This window comes from Girardinichthys multiradiatus, chromosome 15 (assembly GCF_021462225.1).
Source record: "Girardinichthys multiradiatus isolate DD_20200921_A chromosome 15, DD_fGirMul_XY1, whole genome shotgun sequence".
Classification (NCBI taxonomy): Eukaryota; Metazoa; Chordata; class Actinopteri; order Cyprinodontiformes; family Goodeidae; genus Girardinichthys; species Girardinichthys multiradiatus.
Window position 1 is genome coordinate 29,105,103 of NC_061808.1, and position 24,255 is coordinate 29,129,357.

A 24,255-nucleotide genomic window follows, 5' to 3' on the forward strand; every position below is an offset into this window, starting at 1 on the left:
TGAAATCATTACATCATGCACCTGTAATGTATGAGGTTTCACCCAAATGAGAGATATTAAAACACCAAAGGATGATCTAAGGTCATCATGCTACATCAAAGCCCTTGGCAACTTTTCACAGGCAAATGCTCAGGCAGCAGAGCTTCAGGTCAGCTGGTTCCACTGACACCGGAACAACTCAACTTTAGAGACTTTTTAGGGTAGAAAAATGAAGTGGAGAAGTTCAAAAGCTTGTATGTGTGTGCAGAATGTCTCTCCAAACCCAGGGTGTCCTCTACAGAACTTGAAACTGACCAAGGAGAATCAGAAGCAGTTCAAAAATGAACACATCTGTCAAGTGCAACCTAACACAGCAGTGTCCAAAGAGAGAATCCCAGTCATGGACACACTGTATCACTTGTTCTTTGTCAAAAGAAAACTAAAAATCATTTTTCAATGCTTATCTGTAAGACAAGGTTTTTGCAGCATTTTTGTTCCACAGGAATTTTGTTCATAATGCTATACTTTTTCCTGTGTCAGGGTTGTTTCATGGTTCTGTGTTGGTCACCAAAATTCAGAAGACCTAATTTATTTATGACTTAACATTCCATCCCTTACATCTGTTTTAAACTGACGCATACTATTAATACATATTGTTTCATTGGACCAACACCTTTTCTGGTTTATTCAAACTTGTAGATTCACTGCTGAGCTTTGTATTATTGTCTTGTAAGATTATAATTATTAATTCATATTTATCAAAAATTATAATAAAAAATCATAATTTAGGAAAATAAGTTCTCAACCAAAAATCATTACTTACGAAAAGAAATCAGATATGTCCTCTGGTGTTGTGGTTATGGGCACAAAGCTCTTAATAACTACAATTAGTTATTTGTCATTAATAATTGCTACTAAATGTCACTGTTTATTCAACCGCTTCACCGGTGGGGAACTTTGAGCTTATTTTGACAGATAAATCACCCTTGCACAAAATAAACACAAACACTTTTCTTAAATATGTGAAGATTTAATGAAGCCATATAGCCCTGATATACCACAATTCTGGTCCAAAAACCTTTACCTAACTAACAAGCACTATTCTACACAAAGGGGATAAAAATGATTACCTAACAATAATATTAAGAGAAAAAATATGCGAATTGAGTGTCTATGAAGATCAAACCAGTGGTTCTATGGAAAAAACTTGGAGAAAAAGTTCGCCTGCGAGCTTTTGTCTCTCCAGATATGCGACTCCATTGCGTTGTCCCGTGAGACACGCTGGAAATAGTAGCGAAAGTTTATATTTGGTGGTTTTTATAATCCAGGGTGGCGTCAGGGCTGCGATGTCTGTTAAGCTGCACATGTCAAACTGTGTAGCCTAGTCAGTCTGTCTGACCAAAATGGGTGACCCCAGCATTCTCACTGACAGAATTGTTCACAAGTCCTTTTACTCATATTCAGATCAAGTCCAGATGTATTTGTAATTGTCAAGACTAGAGCTGTTCCATCATCACTTTTTTCATCCCAGTTCCAAGTCAAGTGTAAATTGCTTTGACCAAGGTCCAAGAAACTTCTAGAGTCTTTTATCCCAAGTCAAGAGTCTTTAAAAAAAGTTAAAGTCAGGCCTAAAGTCATTTATCACTACTCCAAGTCAACCCTGGTCTTTCATCCCAAGTATAGCTTAGACGTTTTCTTCTGGAGTCAAAGTCCAGTCTAGAGTCCTCCATCATAAAGTCTAGAGTCTTTCCACCCCCACCCATGTCATTTCTAAAGTCTGTCATCACAAGTTCAACTCCAGAGTAGAGTCTCCCAATTCCAATGTTTAGGGTCTTTCCTCCCAAGTCCAAATCTAGTCTAGCTTTTAAACCCATGGCTAAGTCGTGTGTAGTTTTTTGTTTTAAAGTACAAGTCATGTCTAAAGTCTTTCCTCCTAAAGAACAATCAAGTCTGGAGTTTTGTGTCAAATCAAGTCTTAGGTCTTTCAACACAAGTCAAGGTCCATTCTAGAGTCTTTCTTCTCAAGCCAAGTCAAGTCAAGAGTCTTGTCACCAATGTCCAAGTATTTTAACCTAAATCCAACCTAAATTTAGAGTCTTTCTGCTAAGTCAAGACTGGAGTCTTTCAACTCATGCCCAAGTCAAGTCTAAAATCTTTCCTCACAAATCCAAGCGAAGTCTAGAGTCTTTTCTCCCACATCACATCTACAGTTTTTCATCATTAGTGCAAGTGAAGTCTCAGGCATGTACTCCAAATCCAACCAAAGTCTAACAAAATTACCTGTTGTTATAACCCTTACCAGATTGATAGACAGCAACAATTATTGATTGGCAAGATTAACCTTGACGTTTTTGTTTTGTTTGATAATGTATTGGCTCATCACCGACAGTCCAGGACATCCCTTCTTAAATCTTTAAAAACAAGGCTTTAATTAATCTTTAACATTCAACAGCTTTTTTTTACCTCATAACAAATAAAAACACTTGAACTGAAACAAATTGAATATAACATTTCCCTAGTGGTTTATATGTTGAATTGTGATGTATAGATAATGTAACAATCACTTATTTGAGTCCTCCAAAAACCTAGATATTTACCTTGTTGGTGATTGCACACATTTATTTTATTTTAATCTCAACTACAATTAGTTTTTAACCACAATGATCAGAAACTGTCTTTGTTTGAATATTTCATTGCTTTCATTATGATACACACTTGATCCTGCTTTGCTTTTCCCATTTTCACAAAAACATTTTTAACGATGGTTGTAAAAATCTGTGAAAATGTGCAGCAGCCTAATACAAAAAAAACCTTGAAAATAGTGTATGAGCTCGGATATGCTCCACTAGACTTGCTCAATGTCCAAAGGGGGTGTAACAGTTCCCCAAGTGTGATGAGCTGCTGCTGCTGAATGAGGATATGCAGGGTGGCTGAAAAAGACCTCATGTGTTCAGTCAGCCATTTCACAGGTTAATATAGGTGTTACCAGGTGTACCTTTGACATTTAGAGCCATTTTGGGCTAAGTCTTCTAAAAAAACAAGGTTGTCCCTTGTGTGCACAACTGAAAATTGTCATATGTGTAAAGCAAAGTGCCTTTGTCGTGTTTCGGCTCTTTCCAGGCAAATGTTCAAGCATGACAGTCAGGCTTTGAGCAACAGCCTGCGCACACGTCTCCTGCTTGCCATAAGACACTCAGGCACAATCACATGCCACAGCCATGCAAACAGGATTTTTACACTTCCAAACTAAAATGAGATTATTTTTTGCCTTTGAGATTATTCCAGCCAAGCTCTCGTGTTGTGTCTCAGTCCTGCTGAAGATCTGCACATCCAAGAAGAGGAAAAGAAAAAAAGAAAAAAAGAAAGAAGAGAGGATAATGTAATAAAACCAGGAGTCAATTGCCTGGTTTCACCTACAGGGCTGAGCACGCTCGGCCAGGCACTTGCTCATTATTCACATCATTCACTCCCCACACCCCTGAACACGCTGTTGCGCGGGCAGAAATGAATTGTCTGCCAGGCTGTAGTTCAGAATAAACAGGCACTGCTATCAATTTGTTTCGAAGTCAGAGATGGTAAAGCCCCGGCAATGGCCACATTAGCCTGTGGTTGATAAGTGGTTATTGTGAACAGGGAATGATACAGCAATGGCTAATGAGAGGCTGCAGACAACATCCCATTTTCCCATCCTGTCATAAACACAACACTTCATCATCCTAACGCTCCTTCTGGTGGATGGGTCCTGGTGGAATTCAAGCACAATCTGTGGCCTTCCTCTAACTTTGTTAACCATTTTTATTATATTTCATACTTAAATTAAATCCTAGAACTCAGGAGATTCATCAATCACAGCTCTAGGTGCTACAGCAAATGATTCCAGACAGAAGCACGTCATAAATTATTCTCGATTTGGTTGTCAGACTGTTGAAGTGTCAAGCCTGTGGGGCAAATGGTTTTAAGATCTTGATCCATGGTTTCTTTGGGCAGTGCTAATTAAAAGATCGACATCTATCAGGTTCACCTGGAGCAGACAGCAGCACAGACACTGTATTGTTGCAGTTAATTTCTCATTCTGCTCCTGTGTGGCTTCAAATTTTCAGCAATTGGATTTTAATCTGTGTACCACTGATTAGTCATTTGGCTCCCCAGCCGCTGTGTAATTTGTTCCACAACAGAGAACGGAACAGGCACGTGCGGGCACACACATGCGTACAGTACACACACACACACACACACACACACACACACACACGAATGCATTCATGCAGGGTGACTGAAACTCACAGATGCATAAAGAGGTGGACACATGAAAGAACCAGAAAGAAGTGAGACAAAAGTAAAACGATTGAAAAAAAGAGAGCACAAAGAGAGAGAGAGAGAGAAATGCAAAGAAGAATGAGAACACAATAGTTTGTTTCTAGAGATTTAAGAGGATCTCAGCACCCTCTAGTGGATGCAGAGGACAATGGACATGTTTGGTTGCTTGATTGATCGTCTGCATTGATGGTGCAAGCACATGTCCAGAGGGGATGGACAAGGTGGCTTACTCAAGTCAATTCATTGGGACTGTCACAGTGAAGTGGCTGGAAATTCTTTCCAGGCTCAGGGTCAAGATCACAGTTGGAAGCTCAAGAAGGAGAACAGAGCCATTCCACCTGACAGAAAGGGGCAAGGTCGTAAATGAAAAACATGGTCCCACTATGGCTGTAGGAAAAGTGGTGGATTAGGGCGTGCTTGTTTTTTAACATAAATACTAAGAAAATAGACATACACAGTGCTATTTACAGCTATTTTCTTGGCACAGAAAATAATTGTAAATTGCTAAGAAAATAGAAATAGATAAGTATATGAAAAGCTCACAGGTGTTAATCTACTCAGTAACACCTCGTCAGACAACTGTGCATCTGCCTTGCTTTTCAGTGCTGTAGGAAGTTATAATGTTCCAGCAATGCCTTCCATCTGTTTTTTTTTTTTTTTTTCAAACCAAGCCTAAGTCACAAGGCATAGATCAGTGCACTGTAAGAGACATCCTAAAGAGCCACAAACTCAGCTTTATATAGACTTCTCAAACAATACATAAACCTACTTCTGGTTTTTATTATCACTCAACAAACAGTTCTGGCAGAGGAATATGACCAGTTCACCCTGGGAATCAGGATGCTAGTCTTATCAGAGAGAATCATGTGTCCTTCCTACTTACTTGGACAAGCATTATCTTCTCAAGGGGCCGCATAATCCCCTCCTTGAACCACCACCCTAACATGGTGGAAGGATTTGAGTGCTCAAATGATCCTAGAGGCTATGTTGTCTGTGGCTTAAATGCCCCTGGTAGGGTCTCCCATGGCAAACAGGCTCTGGGTGACAGGTCAGACAAGAGCAGTTTAAGACACCATCATGAGGACCACATTATCAAGGCATATGATGTTGCCCGGTACGGCGGAGCTGGGGTCCCACCCTGGAGCCAGGCCTGGGCATGGGACTTGTCGGATAGCACCTGGCAGCCGGGTTGCTCCTCGCAGGACCCGGCCTGGCCAAGCCCAAACAAGAGACGCGAGGCCATCCCCCAGTGGGCCCACCACCTGCAGGGGGAACCATGAGGGACTGGTGCAAAGAGGATTGCGCAGCGGACAAAGGTGGAGACCTCGGCGGCCCAATCTCTGGATGCTTTGGCTGGCTCTAGGGAATTGGAATGTTACCTCGCTGGGGGGAAAGGAGCCTGAGCTTGTGCAGGAGGTCGAGAGATATCGAGAGCTCTGGAACCCATTTCCCTTAGAGAAGCTGGACTCTCTTCTACTCTGGAGTGGCACATGGGGAGAGGCAACAAGCTGGAGTGGGTTTGCTTGTTGCCCCCCAGCTCAGCCATCTCTTGCTGGGTTTTACCCCTGTGGATGAAAGGGCCGCATCCCTGCGCCTTTGGGTTGGGGACAGGTCTCTGACTGTCGTTTCGGCCTATGGGCCGAGCGGTAGTGCGAAGTATCCGACCTTCTTGGTGTCCCTGTCGGGGGTGCTGCATAATGCCCCTCAAAGGGACTCCATTATTCTGCTGGGGGACTTCAATGCCTATGGGGGAAACAACAGTGACACCTGGAGAGGCATGATCGGAAGGAATGGCCTCCCCGATCTGAATTTGAGTGGTGTTTTATTATTGGACTGCTGTGCTAGTCACGGATTGTCCATAATGAACACCATGGTCAAGCATAAGGGTGTTCATCAGTGCACTTGGCACTAGGACACCCTAGGCAGGAGGTCGATGATTGACTTTGTTGTCATGTCTTCAGACCTTCAGCCGCATGTTATGAATACTCAGGTGAAGAGAGGGGCTGCCCACTCATCACCACCTGGTGGTGAGTTGGATCCGCTGGAGGAGAAAGACTTGGCAGGCCCAAGCGCATTGTGAGGGTCTGCTGGGAACGTCTGGCAGAGCCCTCGGCCAGGGATGTATTTAACTCCCACCTCCGGGAGAGCTTTGACTAGATTCCAGCGGAGGTTGGAGGCATAAAGTCTAAGTGGACTATGTTCTCTGCATCCATTGTCAATGCTGTTGCCCGTAGCTGTGGCCGTTAGGTCTGTGGTGCCTGTCATGGCGGCAATTGCCGAACCCGGTGGTGGAGGGATGCTGTCAAGCTAAAGAAGGAGTCCTATTGGCTGTGGTTGGCCTGTGGGACTCCTGAGGCGGCTGACAGGTACCGTGAGGCCAAGCGTGCCATGGCCCGGGCCGTGGTTGACCCACAAACTCGGGCCTGGGAGGAGTTCGGTGAGGCCATGGAGAAGGACTACTGGTTGGCCTCAAAGTGATTCTGGCAAACCATCTGGCGCCTTAGGAGAGGGAAGCAGTGCTTCGCCAACATTGTTTACAGTAGGGGTGGGGAGCTGCTGACCTTGCCCAGGGATATTATTGGGCAGTGGAAGGAGGACTTTGCGGATTTCCTCAATCCTGCCGTCACGCATTCCCTGGTAGAAGCAGAGGCTGGGGACTTGGGGTTGGACTCTTTCATCACTCAGGCTGAAGTCACCGAGGTGGTTAAAAAGCTCCGCGGTGGCAAGGCTTGGGGGGTGGATGAGATCTGCCCTGAGTACCTCAAATCTCTGGATGTTGTGAGGCTGTCATGGTTGACACGCTTTTTCAACATTGCGTGGCGGTCGGGGACAGTGCCTCTGGACTGGCAGACTGGGGTGGTGGTCCCCCTTCATAAGAAGGGTGACCGGAGGGTGTGTTCCAACTATACGGGGATCACACTCCTCAGCCTCCCTGGTAAGGCCTATGCCAAGGTATTGGAGAGAAGAGTCTTGCCAATAGTGGAACCTCGACTTCCGGAGGATCAGTGTGGTTTTCGTCCTGGCCGTGGAACACTGGACCAGCTCTACACCCCTGCAGGGTACTCGAAGGTTCATGGGAGTTTGCCCAACCGGTCCAGATGTGTTGTGTGGACCTGGAGAAGGCATTTGACTGTGTCTTGCCTGAAATATTTACTCACCTTTGCATGCTAAATGCTTGTAGTGGATCCAATGGCAGAGCAGTGTGATCTATTCTTGGAGTAATTCAGCTAACTATTATCCAACCACTTGGGGGCACTCAGGCTGTGTACAGAACATAGATGAATTTAGCATCGTGTCACTTCCATCAATTTTCCCACCCTTCTGGGTGGGACAGTAGACATTATGAGAGTCAATGCAACGTCGGGCCTTTTGTTGCAAAAAAAGCTCTAACAATGAAACTGAGTTTTTTTGGGTGCTCGAATACCATGCCAGACATGGTAAACAATCATATAATGTAACGGCTAGTAACACATTTGCTAAGCTAAAATAGATTGGGAAAACCATAATAGAAAAAGATAGCAGCAGGCAGGCTGAAATGATAGACTTTGTCTTTGCTTACTTTGCTGTTTTTCATTATACTTCTGAAAACCAACAAACAGAACCCTCCTCATATTATTATTTAAATTATCTGACATATTTTAAAACCCATAGACTGCTGGAGATAGGCACCAGCTACCCTGTGACCCACTATGGAATAAGCGGTAGAAAATGACTGACTGACTGACTGACTATTTTAAAACAAAAAAATAGATTGCTTATTTTAGAATTTTATTGAGCCAAACACCTCAGACGTTCCACTGGTTAGAGCAAAAGTAACACGCTCTTTCTTGATGCTGCACAACACTGAATTTTACTCCTTTCTCCCCAGTACACACAAGCTATACAAAATGGTGTTCCAGCATGAGTGACATACATACTTCTAAGACCTAACAGGACTTGATGTTCCACTAAATTCCATTCATTTGTTTTACATTATAATCCATATAAAACCCATTTTCATGATGCGAACACACAAGGCAAGATGTAAAACAGTTAAAGAACAGTGTTCAAAATATTAACACAAGTAAAGCTCAACATATTCCTGACTCTTGTATGATTTTTGTGTAAAATCAAGCAATTTGCAAAACACAACTATCCCTGTGCAGCTCTTAAAACCTTTCTTTATGATCCTATTTCCCACCATCAACTGATAACAGACATTATAAACAGTAAAATTCCACATTCAGCTCATCCCCTGGAAAAAGTCTAAAGTGGAAAAAGAACTTGGGCTTGGACACACATTATTAAGATACACGTAAAAAAAATTTTTATTTTCTCATCATCAGAAATATTGGAATAACAATCAAAAAGCCTCACAAAAAGCCTGAGAAGCCTAAGAAAATATCAATTGCTTCTGACTGAAAGTAATGATACACATAAAGACAATTTATTATCTTTCAAATAATGATGGGACTTTAATATAAAAACTCATATTAAATATGATTAAGAAAGATTATCATTCTTAAAGCCTTCAGTCTGTGTACTGTGCATGTTTCTCCACTTGATGGCAACAGTAACCTATACTAGTGCTTCTTTTGTGCTGATTCACAGAGAATAAGACAGTCAGTCTTGCTCTTACTGTACAAAACTGCCTGACAAACCTTGAACAATTGGACTTAACATCTATTTAAGGTTTTTCAGGCAGTATAGGTTTATTGCTACTTGTAAACAAAAGCAAACCTACTATCTAAAATAAAGAAAAATGCTAAACTAGGGACAGCTTTGGGATTAATTTTATGTCTCTTCACATAACTTACCTTTTAGCAGTGTTTTAATATCAACTTACTGTTAGGGACATTCTTAAAACACTCTTTTCAGCCATGATTGCCACTCTTATCACACCTTAGTCCCTTCCGCTGTTTGGAGCTGTGTGTAAAATGTACTAAAGGATTTGAGAATAAATCCTCAAAAGTAAAAAAAGGCAGATTTCTTCTAAGGTTCGCTCTTGACACACACCCTATCATCAGTTTAATAGATATTACAGCAGCCTCTGACTACATTAACAGCCACATCTCATTTTGTTAACCCCAGCCTTCTGCATAGAAATATGTTCCACTGCATCAACCGAACATCAACGTGTAGTGCAATAAGGCAACTTGTTTTTTTAGCAGTTTTGGTTTTTTTTTATCTTTTCTTTGATGTTTTTTGCTTCTTTTACAAGGAATTAGTAAATGAATAGCCATTCTATTCTTAAAAAAAAAAAACATTCTCACTTTGTTTATTTGTTTATTTATTGTTTAGGATCATAGAAAGAGACTATCCAGTTTTCAGTCGTGGACCACTGAATTTTCTAAATCAGAGTGTGTGGCCTGGGGGCCATTTGCAGTCCCTAGATGGATTTTCTGCGGCCCCTGGCTGCCATTCAAGAATGATGCAAATATGGTCCGCCAACACAAGCGATTGATGCAGAGAGACTTTTAATTTTTAATGAAGGCAGAATTAGTGTCAAATTAAAATCTTACAGTGAAAATGTGAGGAATAACACAATGTCTTCGTCTTTAATAACCACACTTTTAGCCTTCTCTTTAATTTCATTGTATAGGACCACATCAATTCAGTGACTGTTACTCAAAAACAGATTAACCCAAATCTGCTTTTTATTAATATATTAAACATGGCTGAACACAGTAAATCTTTTCAAAGAAAGAGTGACCTGTTCTTATTCCTGAGAATAGATTAAATTCTTTCTAATATTATTTTCAATCAAGCCCAAAAGAAATTTGTAAACAGTGTGCCTTTGTTTTATTAAAATAAAAGTGCATTTTATGTTTTGGATCTACAATGATTTACAGATATTTTTTCTTTTTGTTTATTTTAACTTGTCCTTTCCTGGTGTTTTAGGCATTCCAGATGGTTGTCTACATGTGCCAAGGCAGCTTTGCTCTACAAAAATGATATCTCCAGACAGTTTCCTGTCATGGTTGCAGTTTGTGTGGTGGACCAAAGGCAGACAAGCATAGAGAAAACAGTGTCAGTAGAAAAACTCCTTCTTTGATTTAAAGTGTCTGCTTACTTGCAGGCGAGGCGCAGAGTTACAAAATAATCCTGATCACCAGGAGTCTTCAAACAGGAACAGAACATAACAAGGTCAGAAGCAAGGACTAATTTCCGAAAGAGTCATCAAAGAGACATGCAAAAAGACATGACGACACCGCGTGGAACAAAGGACAAAGACGAACTTAAATACAGACATAGGTATACATGAAAGAATAGGGCAGGTTAACAGGGAAAACAGACACAGGTGAGACATGGAAGCAGGGAGGCAGAGGGAGCAGGTGAACCTAATAAAACTAAAGCATGAGGAAAGGGACTAAATAACAAGGCAGTGAGCAGATCAAAATTAAACCATAGACCAAGATAAATAAAGCATCGGAATCAAGAATAAACATGAACTAAAGGAAACTGAGAAACTAGAGGGAACACAACATCCTAAGAACTTAGCAAAATAGAAACCACAAGGAAACCCCAACTACAACCTAAATCAACACTGATAGAACAAACTGAGAATGAAGCAGAGAAACGAGGACTAGAATAAAAGTAAACAATAACTAAAGCTAACCTATAAAGGAGGGACTGGAGAATAAAGATGAACTAGAGGAACAAAGCTAAGAGAAACTGGAGAATAAAGGGAACTAAAAACGAGTAATAAATAACTAAAAGAGGAAAACTAATGACGAGAGGAGTAACAGAAAAGAAACTAATAAATAAGAGAGTGCAAGGGAACTGTAATAATAATAATGATAATAATAATAATAATAATAATGTTGTGACTATGAATCTGAAAATATTATTTAATATTTAATATTAATATTTTAATATTTTATCAAATAATAGTCTGTGAATACCAGCCTAGTAAGGCGGTGGTATTAGGACAAAATCAAAAGGAGCCAAGCTCTGACATTATTGAACAGCAAAAACTCTGCACAGACATGGAATGAATTCACACAATTTCTTAAAATACAAGAATTTATTAACAAAAATAAGTCAACTGAAAGTCAAACATATATCAATCAACAAACTCTTTACTATGCTAAAACAATCCAACTAAACTACCAAGCAGAATTAAAGAATAACAAAGACTAATGGGCTATGTACAATATAAACAAGTTGATTAAAGGTGATTGGAAATTATGACCAAAAGAGTGATGCAACATTACCATGCAATGTTTATGTTTGGGAACCAAGGATTATCTTGAAGAATCTGGAAATGAAGTTAAGTTAGTCTTGGAACCAACTTAGGCAATAATCAGCATACCTTTAGACAACCATTCACAATGCAAGATCAGGTAAAATATTATTTTAATAAAGTAATGTTTTAAATAATCATCTGCTGAATAAAACCAACCTTATGGATGACTAATTCTCAATGGTGTCTCATTAGCTGCCTTTATTTATTAAAATAATATTTAAAGAAATATTATTAAGGAAATGGTAAAATATTTAAGGAAATATTTTGGAAAAGAGCCAAATCTTTCAGGTGAAATGGGGCTTAATGGTGTTTACTTAGTTATCAGATTTAGTAAAATAATGTTTAGGGAACTATTATTTACTAGATTAAAAGCTAACAACCTTTCTGGGTAAATATTCCTTAGCAGGGAAGCACGTGTTCTTAGCTGTTAGCTGTTAAAGCTAACAAAAGAAGCTGATAGCTTAGCATCAGAATCAAACGCACACCTTTACAAATACCGTCAAATAAAAGGGTGAAAATGCATAAGCGTGGACGGCACGTTATGATCAGTCTTCTGTGTTTAAAATCACCCTTCAAGTAAAGTTTGTCTTAACTTTAAAAACACACAAACACAGAACACAAAACTGAGCACGTGTGCTGCAGATAGCCTGCTAGCACCAAGATAGCTGAGTTTCACACAAACAAAACCATAATTCATAAAATGAAAAATGTTTAGATCATTTCATTCTAAATCTTTCTCTGCCCAAACCCCTAACCTCTGAACCGTGCTGAGAAAAAGCTCTCCAGGGCGGCGAAGTTTGAAGAAACGTCCACAGTCAACAAACGGTTAGCTACAGCTAACCTCCTTAGCTGTGGGGAGTGGCTCGTTCTGTCGGGCCACCAAACTGCACATTACCATAACCACGGTGATGCGGCTCCTGTTGTCCTCCTTTCAGACTGGGAAACTGCTCCACTCGGCTTTGCAGAGACTGCGTCTCTGCAGGGGCTTCTCTGGAACACAGTTTGCTTCTGCAGGCCTCAGAGAGAAAGTCAAGCAATGCTTATACCTTAATTACCCCTTTTTATGAATGAATACCGGGTACACAAACAGTGATTCATTCGTACTTAACTTGTGCATATGATCGCGTGATCTTATGACACTCTCGGATGCAGTTGAAGAGTTATGTCTGTTGCCAGCAAAGAGACATTAGCATGCTGGGTCTCTCTGTCCAGGTCCCTGTGTGACCCGCGTAGAAGAAATCGGACCATTTGAAAGGTGGGGGTTTTATACGGCCAGTGGCATCATGGGAAGTCCGCCGTTACCCCCCCTTTTCCAAATGTGCTGGAAGTAGGTTAAATGCAATTTATTTTGAAAGTTCCAGAAAAGTCTGTACCGCATCTTGATGTTTTAATCCATGGCTGGGTCCCAACATCCCCCCTTTAGTTCCGAAGAATGAAATGAAGTTCACAGTCTTTGGCGCTAAACATCGGTCCTCAGCCATGTGAAAAGAGTCACTGGGTTCCTGCAGGTAGGCAGAGTTCAACAGTTCATTTTGGTTCAGAGGTTAGCGTTTGGACAGGAGTGAGGCAAGTTTGGTCAGAGACTAACACTAATAAAATGTTTTAAAGAGGAAAAAAAACAAAAACAAAGTCATGTAATAATTTTCACACCATAATAATACTGCTTTTAAACCTTAATTTTTGAAGTTCAAAACCGTACGAAAGAAAAAGATTAAAACAGAACATAGGGTGTTGGAAATTATTTACCATCTTCATACCTTGTTTGATGCATTTTACAGGGTTGATTCTAGACTGCAACGGCTTGCCATGTATTTTAGGAACGCCGTTACCTCAGTTATAACACACCTGCAGATCATCTCAAACTCCTCCTTTGTGATGACATCTTTGGAGTGGCTCCACTCTTTACCACCAACCTTACAGTTTGATGTTGCACTGTGAAAAGGTGTTTGTCTTTTAACTGACTGCTTGGCGCCAGTTACCACCCCCTGGTTCTGTTGCATCACTTGGGGACTGATTTTGCGTTTCTTCTTAGGCCTGTTCTCAGTTTGAATGTTTAACACTCTAACTTTGCCTTTTCCTACTCTGTCTGAACGGACACGTGTTTCCCACACAACCTGAGCATATCTACGAGTCTCTTGCATGGAGAGATTCTCTGTTATGCAATGCATAGTCACTTCATACTGCACGCTAACTTGGAGGTTGTGAAGAAACAACTACTTAAAAGTGTGGTCTTCTTCAAGACCTGGAGCATAACATCCCTGAAAATAAGCAGTCTTTAAACCGTGGAAATATTCTTGGGGAGGTTCGTCTTGTTTTTGCAAAACTGTCAAAGCATTAATAGTGGCAGCGGCTTCATCTCTGTAAACATAATACTCCTCTCTAAGAGCCTGACAGAAAGCTAGATAACTGTCACTAATTTCTGGAGGAAGAGTCTTTATGAACACATGAACACTCTTAGCTGTTGTTTTCCAAATAAGCCTCAGCTTCTCACGATCAGAAGGAAAACGCAAATCAAGAAGACAATGTTCAACCTCAAGCAGGTAAGTCTCAATATTTGACTGCTGGCTACCTGAATCAAAAACTTGTATGTCCTTAGCAAGGGATTCAAGCTGTTTGAAACGGACACCATGCTCCCAAGGTGGACCACGTCCATCTGAGAAGTCATGCTGGTTAGGTTTATGAAATTGTGGAAGATAATGATCTAACCTCTGGGGAAGGAAACATGTTTTCTCATGATTTAAATGAGAGCTTTCTAATGAATGGACTCGTGCAAGTGGTGGTGGATCAGGTTGGATTGAGTCATCTGAGAAACATGTGCGTCTCTCCTGGTCCCTAGGGGTTGACACAGAGTCAGAAGGGAGAGGGGTGCAGATTGGGTGGGCCTTCCACCCAATTGGACGACTTGTGCACGCTGAGTCCGGCACTTGATCATCTTGGTGGTTGTTCACTGCAATGAGATTTGGCAGGACACCACTGGAGACCATCTGACTTCCAACATTTCTGTTAAGGTCTGTGGAAGTAAGAGACTGTGGGAGACTGTATGTGCTGGATGCCTGCTGTCTGAGTCTGCCCCCTGCTGTGGGTGCTGTGAGTGAAAATGCAAATCAGGTACATGAGAGGTGGGGGTCTGTCCCCCTTTTGGGATGAAGCTTTCTTGAGCTCAACTGCCTTCAGGTCCATTAACTTTGCTTCAGCTCTCTCAGCTCTCTCCTCTGCTTTTGAGAGCTCAAGCTTTGCAGCATTCTCTCTTTGAAGGGCCATCTGGGGGTTAGTCTGTAACTGAAAATATCTTTTAGCTTCCAGTTGTGATTTCTGCTGATAAAACAAGGTAAGCCTACCAACAACATCTGAAATCAGAATCTCTCTAGTTGGATTTTCAATTAGGTCAAGTAATTCTTTAATCTTTTTATCACATGCAGCAAGGTCAAACTGATTTAAAGCATCCCGCTCATCTGGAGAAAAACGGATGAGATCCACAACAACAACCTTCTGCATCTCCACGTCTTTTAATCCATGGCTGTGGGTCCCAGCAATAATAATAATAAGGAAACCATTCTATGAAAATAAACAGGAAAGCATCACCAAGGGAACTAGGAGCGAGAGAACACACTGGGGTCAGAAGAAAACCGAAACTGTCAGAAAACAGAAACCACAAACAACAAATACAAAACACAAATAAGAAACATCTAGCTAAAAGTAAACAAAACACAAAACCACAAACAAAGTCCAAAATGTCCAAACCCTGACATTTCCTAATTGTGTGATTAACTTTATTAATTTAAGATTCAATCCAGCATCAAAATAGGGAGACCACATTGATGTTACAGTAGCCTGTATTGGTATGAACTTGAACCACTTTAAATAATTGTGAGCTGGTGTGTGAGTGTTTGTACTGTATTTGTGAGTGTGTGATGGTGGGTGGGCATAATGTCACGATCTGTAGGTGTTTCAGTTTCCTATTTGATCTGTGTTTCTTCCCTGTTGTTTATGTTCTATAGTTACTTATTTTTACATTTATTCTGGTGTTTCCGTACATTTAGATTTCTGTTGGATTCCTTCCAGTGTTTCTGTGTTCCTCTCTGTCTGCTCCTGCCCATTTTCTCTCCTTCCTCATCTCTCTCTCCATTGGTCTCACCTGATTACTCTTACCTGCTAGCCATGCCTTTCTCCTCGCTTTTCCCCGCATATATAAGCTCTCTGCTTGCTCACGCCGATTACTTGATTCTACTGTTTGCTTGCCCGTTTCATGTCTATCTCATCACCTATATTCTGTGTCCTATGCACACCTTTGTAAGTTATCAGTTTTGTTATTAAAGGAAAGAGAAACCACCTCTCCTTGACACATACAGTATGTGAAGAAATAAGTGTGTTTGTGTTGAGTGGGTGTGTGTGAGAGTTTGTCACCTGGAAGTGTACATTCATAAGTGCGGCAAGAACGGTAGAAGGCCTGCAATCTACAGCAGCTAAGAGCAACATAGTGCAGGTAGACCTGGCTTCAGATAACCGCAGCAGTCCTGGGCAGTCAGACATAAACCATTACCCCAGGCCAGCCAAACGCCCAGCACAGAAGTAGGTCCCCAGCAAGGCCCAAGGGGCAGCAGCCCCCAGGCCAAACAGGCACAGAGCAAGACACAGAGTACCGAGCAGCCCCAACCCAGCCACACCGACACCACCAGCTCCAGAGGCCAAGATTACTTTTCCAACAAAAGTCTGACCATTTTGTTCGTCTAATTAAATTATAGCATGCTTAGTTTATTGTTCAGCAGTCAAAAAAAAAATCACTGTTTAATTTTTGGTGTATTTAGTTTTTGTTTTTATATTTCTTTGGGCTCCTAGTAGTTGGCTCACACGACACACATTTCAGACACCACTGTCCTAAATGATTTACCATCATGTAAGAATGATCTGCTAACAGGTAAAAGAGAACAATTACGGACAGTTGTGTTAATAATTTTTTTTCTTGGTTGGTGACTTTTTATTTGAATCAAACTGTATAATTATTTGAATATTACCTACTCTCCAGTTTACAGAAGTTGCTGTCACACTCTTTCCAATCTTTCCTATGTTGATGTCTTGAAACACACAAGTTGGCCATGTCTGTATGTGAAGAAATTAAGCAGATTTTGTGAAACACGTTTTTGAAGCATTTGTCTCGTTTTTGTTTTCAGCTGTGGAATTCCTATTGTTCAACTGCGTCTGGACAGGATACGATACTTTTGCTGTTACTTTACCATTTATTTCTCTTATTTGAAGGGTTAGTTCCTATTTTTCCTATTTGAAAAGAGGTTCCTCAAGTTATTATGGGTTATAGTTCCTGTCATATTGCTGTGATTTTCTTGGAAATTAAATAAATCCTCAGAGTGGAGCTAATCAGATATATATCATCGGTTTAAGCAGATTTTAGGAGAACCTAAACTAAAAATCTTCACATGGGATACAACTTTAAAGTCAGATATAAACAGTCCAGAATTTGATAAAAGGCTGTTGGTAATTTTGGTTCATGGAAGTTAAACTGAACAATGTCTGTGTTTCTATATGTATTTGTCGGTCAGCACTGGTTGTGCCAAAGACGGAGTAAATTTTAGAATTTTGTGTCAGCTGTGAAGGTCTCTGAAAGTGATCCGCATGGACTCCCAATCAGCTAATCAGAAAATCCAGCTAAATAGTCAGATTACTAAAATGTATTTCTTAATCATTTTTTAACCTCCATCACCCTGAGGACAAATTTACTTTTCTAACAACCTCGTGGTGGCAAGGTCGTCTTTCTATTACAGGTGAAGGAACTGATACTGATAATAACTTCTTAAAACCTCTCTTCAGAAAATGCCAAACTAACCCTTTAAGGATCAACTGACTGCCGCCTTCAGTTAGAAGCATCTGGCATCCCAAGGTAAATAAATCTTTATCAGCGTAGACAAAGTTTGCATAGTTTTATGTAAAGTTAAATAATGTTACTGCTGGGTGATAGCTGGGATTTTTAAGCAGCAATGCTGTAACAGTGGTGCAGGATACATGGCATGTGAGAGCTGCAAAATGTTTCAACATCTCAGAAAAATCTGTGGCAGACCAGCTTAGCTGTTGCAGGACGGCTATGCTGGAATGTTTCTTACCTAAGGCAGTGTATCTTCCTACGCCATCAAATTTTAAGGCAGATATGAAACAGTGTGACAGGGGTATACAGACATTTTTCATTATAATTGTGCAGTATTTTTTCATAAATAGAATAACATTATTACTGGAAGTGAAAGAGGCTCTTCTTAGAAACTAAACCTAGAAAAAAACGTGATGATTATTTGGAGTGGGTGTACTTCTGTGAATCCATCAATTTTCTGTGCCAATTTTGTTCAGTTTAGGGTAGCAGGAGGCCAGCCAACAGTGGACTGATTCCAAGTCCTTCAAGAGAAATGCAGAAGACAGACCAGCATACAGGTTCTTCTCAAAATATTAGCATATTGTGATAAAGTTCATTATTTTCCATAATGTCATGATGAAAATTTAACATTCATATATTTTAGATTCATTGCACACTAACTGAAATATTTCAGGTCTTTTATTGTCTTAATACGGATGATTTTGGCATACAGCTCATGAAAACCCAAAATTCCTATCTCACAAAATTAGCATATCATTAAAAGGGTCTCTAAACGAGCTATGAACCTAATCATCTGAATCAACGAGTTAACTCTAAACACCTGCAAAAGATTCCTGAGGCCTTTAAAACTCCCAGCCTGGTTCATCACTCAAAACCCCAATCATAGGTAAGACTGCCGACCTGACTGCAGTCTAGAAGGCCACTATTGACACCCTCAAGCAAGAGGGTAAGACACAGAAAGAAATTTCTGAACGAATAGGCTGTTCCCAGAGTGCTGTATCAAGGCACCTCAGTGGGAAGTCTGTGGGAAGGAAAAAGTGTGGCAGAAAACGCTGCACAACGAGAAGAGGTGACCGGACCCTGAGGGAGATTGTGGAGAAGGGCCGATTCCAGACCTTGGGGGACCTGCGGAAGCAGTGGGCCAAGTCTGGAGTAGAAACATCCAGAGCCACCGTGCACAGGCGTGTGCAGGAAATGGGCTACAGGTGCCGCATTCCCCGGGTCCGGCCACTTTTGAACCAGAAACAGCAGCAGAAGCGCCTGACCTGGGCTACAGAGAAGCAGCACTGGACTGTTGCTCAGTGGTCCAAAGTACTTTTTTCGGATGAAAGCAAATTCTGCATGTCATTCAGAAATCAAGGTGCCAGAGTCTGGAGGAAGACTGGGGAGAAGGAAAAGCCAAAATGCCAGAAGTCCAGTGTCAAGTACCCACAGTCAGTGATGGTCTGGGGTGTCGTGTCAGCTGCTGGTGTTGGTCCACTGTGTTTTATCAAGGGCAGGGTCAATGCAGCTAGCTATCAGGAGATTTTGGAGCACTTCATGCTTCCATCTGCTGAAAAGCTTTATGGAGATGAAGATTTCATTTTTCAGCACGACCTGGCACCTGCTCACAGTGCCAAAACCACTGGTAAATGGTTTACTGACCGTGGTATCACTGTGCTCAATTTGCCTGCCAACTCTCCTGACCTGAACCCCATAGAGAATCTGTGGGATATTGTGAAGAGAACGTTGAGAGACTCAAGGCCCAACACTCTGGATGAACTAAAGGCTGCTATCGAAGCATCCTGGGCCTCCATAAGACCTCAGCAGTGCCACAGGCTGATTGCCTCCATGCCACGCTGCATTGAAGCAGTCATTTATGCAAAAGGATTCCCGACCAAGTATTGAGTGCATAACTGTACATGATTATTTGAAGGTTGACGTTTTTTGTATTAAAAACACTTTTCTTTTATTGGTCGGATGAAATATGCTAATTTTGTGAGATAGGAATTTTGGGTTTTCATGAGCTGTATGCCAAAATCATCCGTATTAAGACAAGAAAAGACCTGAAATATTTCAGTTAGTGTGCAATGAATCTAAAATATATGAATGTTAAATTTTCATCATGACATTATGGAAAATAATGAACTTTATCACAATATGCTAATATTTTGAGAAGGACCTGTACATGACCATAGTCCTGCTGTCCGCTCAAAACAATCATCAATCTAACAAGCCAAGGACATGAAAAGAAGCCTGACATTCACAGAGCAACCAGATGCAGAATGCGCTTTACAGCTCAAATCAGAGGCCTTGTTTTACTTTCAACCCGATTACTGCATCATATTATCATTTATTGTCCTCGTCAGAGACACTGACTAATCATCTGACTCATAGAAGATGACTCTGTTCTCTATTGTTCATTCATTGTTCATTTAGTTCAACAACCTTTAATAAGCTGCTAGAGTGGGGTATATTCTCTCTAAACTAATTAGTCTATTAGGAGCTGTAACTCACTGTTATTGTTAGTCTCAATCAAGCTAAAGTCAATTGCTGACTCAAGCTGTAGAAATAGTGGATGTAGGGCACCAAAACCAGTTTTGAAACTCAAACTAAATCTATTATCTGTAACATAAATATATTTTAGGAAGGTATTGTAATTTAAAATGATAATTTGAAATCTGATATCTAGTGAGAAATTTGACTGTACAATGTGACCTTTTCAGCTTGAATGCCATCATTCGTTGTGTATGGAGCCAGAAAATGGGTAGGTGGTTGGCTGTGTTCAAAGACAGAACATGTGTTCTTTAATTATAAAACACTGACCTTTTAAATTCTGAATCCTAGCATGTTTAACAACTCATTTTGGAAAAGCTTTTCTAAAACAGATTGAAAGTGTTATGGTCGTTATTGCTTTTTCTCTTCTTTAATTCCGATTTCTTTGCTTCAGGATAATTTTTTTAAAGGACCTCTGATATATTTTACTTTGCTGCAGGTTGTTCAGCCTTTATTCTCATAGTCATTTCTAAATCACCAATCAACCCATATCCCACATACAGGTCCTTCTCAAAATATTAGCATATTGTGATAAAGTTCATTATTTTCCATAATGTCATGATGAAAATTTAACATTCATATATTTTAGATTCATTGCACACTAACTGAAATATTTCAGGTCTTTTCTTGTCTTAATACGGATGATTGTGGCATACAGCTCATGAAAACCCAAAATTCCTATCTCACCAAATTAGCATATCATTAAAAGGGTCTCTAAACGAGCTATGAACCTAATCATCTGAATCAACGAGTTAACTCTAAACACCTGCAAAAGATTCCTGAGGCCTTTAAAACTCCCAGCCTGGTTCATCACTCAAAACCCCAATCATGGGTAAGACTGCCGACCTGACTACTGTCCAGAAGGCCACTATTGACACCCTCAAGCAAGAGGGTACGACACAGAAAGAAATTTCTGAACGAATAGGCTGTTCCCAGAGTGCTGTATCAAGGCACCTCAGTGGGAAGTCTGTGGGAAGGAAAAAGTGTGGCAGAAAACGCTGCACAACGAGAAGAGGTGACCCGACCCTGAGGAGGATTGTGGAGAAGGGCCGATTCCAGACCTTGGGGGACCTGCGGAAGCAGTGGACTGAGTCTGGAGTAGAAACATCCAGAGCCACCGTGCACAGGCGTGTGCAGGAAATGGGCTACAGGTGCCTCATTCCCCAGGTCAAGCCACTTTTGAACCAGAAACAGTGGCAGAAGCGCCTGACCTGGGCTACAGAGAAGCAGCACTGGACTGTTGCTCAGTGGTCCAAAGTACTTTTTTCGGATGAGAGCAAATTCTGCATGTCATTCGGAAATCAAGGTGCCAGAGTCTGGAGGAAGACTGGGGAGAAGGAAATGCCAAAATGCCAGAAGTCCAGTGTCAAGTACCCACAGTCAGTGATGGTCTGGGGTGCCGTGTCAGCTGCTGGTGTTGGTCCACTGTGTTTTATCAAGGGCAGGGTCAATGCAGCTAGCTATCAGGAGATTTTGGAGCACTTCATGCTTCCATCTGCTGAAAAGCTTTATGGAGATGAAGATTTCATTGTTCAGCACGACCTGGCACCTGCTCACAGTGCCAAAACCACTGGTAAATGGTTTACTGACCATGGTATCACTGTGCTCAATTGGCCTGCCAACTCTCCTGACCTGAACCCCAAAGAGAATCTGTGGGATATTGTGAAGAGAACGTTGAGAGACTCAAGACCCAACACTCTGGATGAGCTAAAGGCCGCATTCAAAGCATCCTGGGCCTCCATAAGACATCAGCAGTGCCACAGGCTGATTGCCTCCATGCCACGCCGCATTGAAGCAGTCATTTCTGCCAAAGGATTCCCGACCAAGTATTGAGTGCATAACTGTACATGATTATTTGAAGGTTGACGTTTTTTGTATTAAAAACACTTTTCTTTTATTGGTTGGATGAAATATGCTAATTTTGTGAGATAGGAATTTTGGGTTTTCATGAGCTGTATGCCAAAATCATCCATATTAAGACAATAAAAGACCTGAAATATTTCAGTTAGTGTGCAATGAATCTAAAATATATGAATGTTAAATTTTCATCATGACATTATGGAAAATAATGGACTTTATCACAATATGCTAATATTTTGAGAAGGACCTGTACGTATGAGCTTCAGAAATCAATCCAACATTGTAAAATCAAATGAGGCATGCAGTAGAATTCATCGCGGTCCATATATTCATCACGGTCTACATTCATTAATCACAGTTACTGAAAAAACTACCCTTGGCTGAAGTTCAGTGAAGGATTCTGTCTCCACATTGGTATGTGGTATCAACACAACCCATTCAGTTTCTGTTAATGGCAAGAAATGATATCAGTGACACACTTTGCTGCAGTCTCAATGCCTTAAATAAAACCTCACCAGCTGGTTGCACATACCTGAGCTACAATACTATCCAAACGTTGCAAATGTCTCCTGGATCAGGCAAGAAAGAGACGTCTCTGTTCCTTTTCATTTCCATCTCTGTGTAATTGAAATATTCCCAAAGCAATTCTTAATAAATATACATAATAATATATATCAGGTGGAGCATGATAGTGTTAGCGGTAAAGCTCCACTTGTGGTTATGTTCACTGTTGGCCTTTTCTTGGCACTAAGACAACAAGAGTGTTACTCTGCTGTACAGGACACGTTCAAAAAAACAAAAACTTGCAAATGTCAACCGAGATGGGCTGTAACTACCTCGCTTTGTGGCTAATTGACAGAGTACACAAAAAGTACTAGTAAGAGTAGTACGGAGGCAGCCCTACCATGGCACCAATTAGAAATTCTAATTGATTGAGCCTGTTATAACTTGAGTTTGTGAAGGACCAAAGGGGCAGCAGGACATTGGCAGACATATAGTGATAAACGGATATTTAATGAAACCAATGAAGAACTTGTAGATAGATGATAGAACCAGGACATGAACAGAGGTAACAGAGAATCCAACAAACAAGGAACAAAAGCCATGAAGCTAAATACAAGTGAGATAAAAATAACTTCATGGAAAACAGGTGGGTACAATTAGCAAAGCACAAACAGGTGCGGATCATGATAGAGCCAGATGTTGCTGCTGTTATATGACACAACACAAGGTCATGAAGGTCAACTTTTTATTTAATTTTAATTAAAATGTTGAAGAATTCCTTAAGTTAAAAAAATTCATGAAAATTCTAAATATAAAGCTGCTTTTAACCTTCAGAGTGGTTATATGTTTAAAATACAATTTTTCTAATTGGCTGGATATTACGGCAAAATCCGCACTCTGTCTCAAATCTTTGTTTGATTCATTGGTCAGACAGAAGTACAAATCCTCAGAAATATTTTGCCCACTAAAGAAGATGGACCTTGCAGAGTCAATCTGAAGAACCATGGTTGTTCAGTAAGCTACTCGTTCGCTTGGTACTTTGCAGGCTATTTTCCGAGCATTCGGATTGTCAAACACTAGAAGCCATGTTGATTAATTTTTATGTCTTTTGTGCAAAGCCGTGTGTAAAGAAAATGCTCCAGCTGGGTCCCTTGGACCTGTACAGTATCTCAGCTGTTTCTAGGACTGCAGCCTTCCAGACAGAGACCTCAGAGGTTGTTCCTGGGTTCATCTGTAACCACACAGTTTGCAGGTTACAGCTCCAAGTGCACCAATGACCGCTGCCTCCACTGAAGCCTTGACTCCGAACAACTTCTCTATCCCCTCTTTGAGCCATTAGTATCTGTCAAGCCTCCTGTGTTCTTGTTGCTTGGGATCACCACATTTATCCCTACTGAACACTTTGGCTTTGTCCACCACTATAATATCCAGTTGGCTAACTATCACCAGTTTATCAGTATGGATCTGGAAGTCCCACAGGATCTAAGCCCTTGTTCTCCATCAGTCTCAATGGTGTTTCCCACTTTGACTGGGGGACATCTAGCCCATATTCGGCATAGCTGTTCCTGTTCATTTTCTTGCTACCTGGCAATGGCGTTCCATGTACCCTTTACCTCCCAGCATCTTGCACCTAGCTGGTGCAACTTTCCACAGCCTGCATCTTGGTCCTGTCCAGAGTGGTAACTTCAACTAGTGGTAAAAACCCATGAAATTAAGAGATTCCAGCACCAGGAAGTTATAATAAAAATAATACAATCAAATGAGTTATGGAAATTCAAGTCATTTAAAGGAGCTGCTATTTATACAAATATTCACAACTTGTAAGCCTTCAGCTGACTACCTTCACATCACAATTTATCTATACATTTATTTACAAGATGTTAAATCAGCATTAAGTCTGTCATGGCTGCCTATGACTTTTTAAAGCTTAAAAGATGTTCTATGACACTCCAGAATTCAC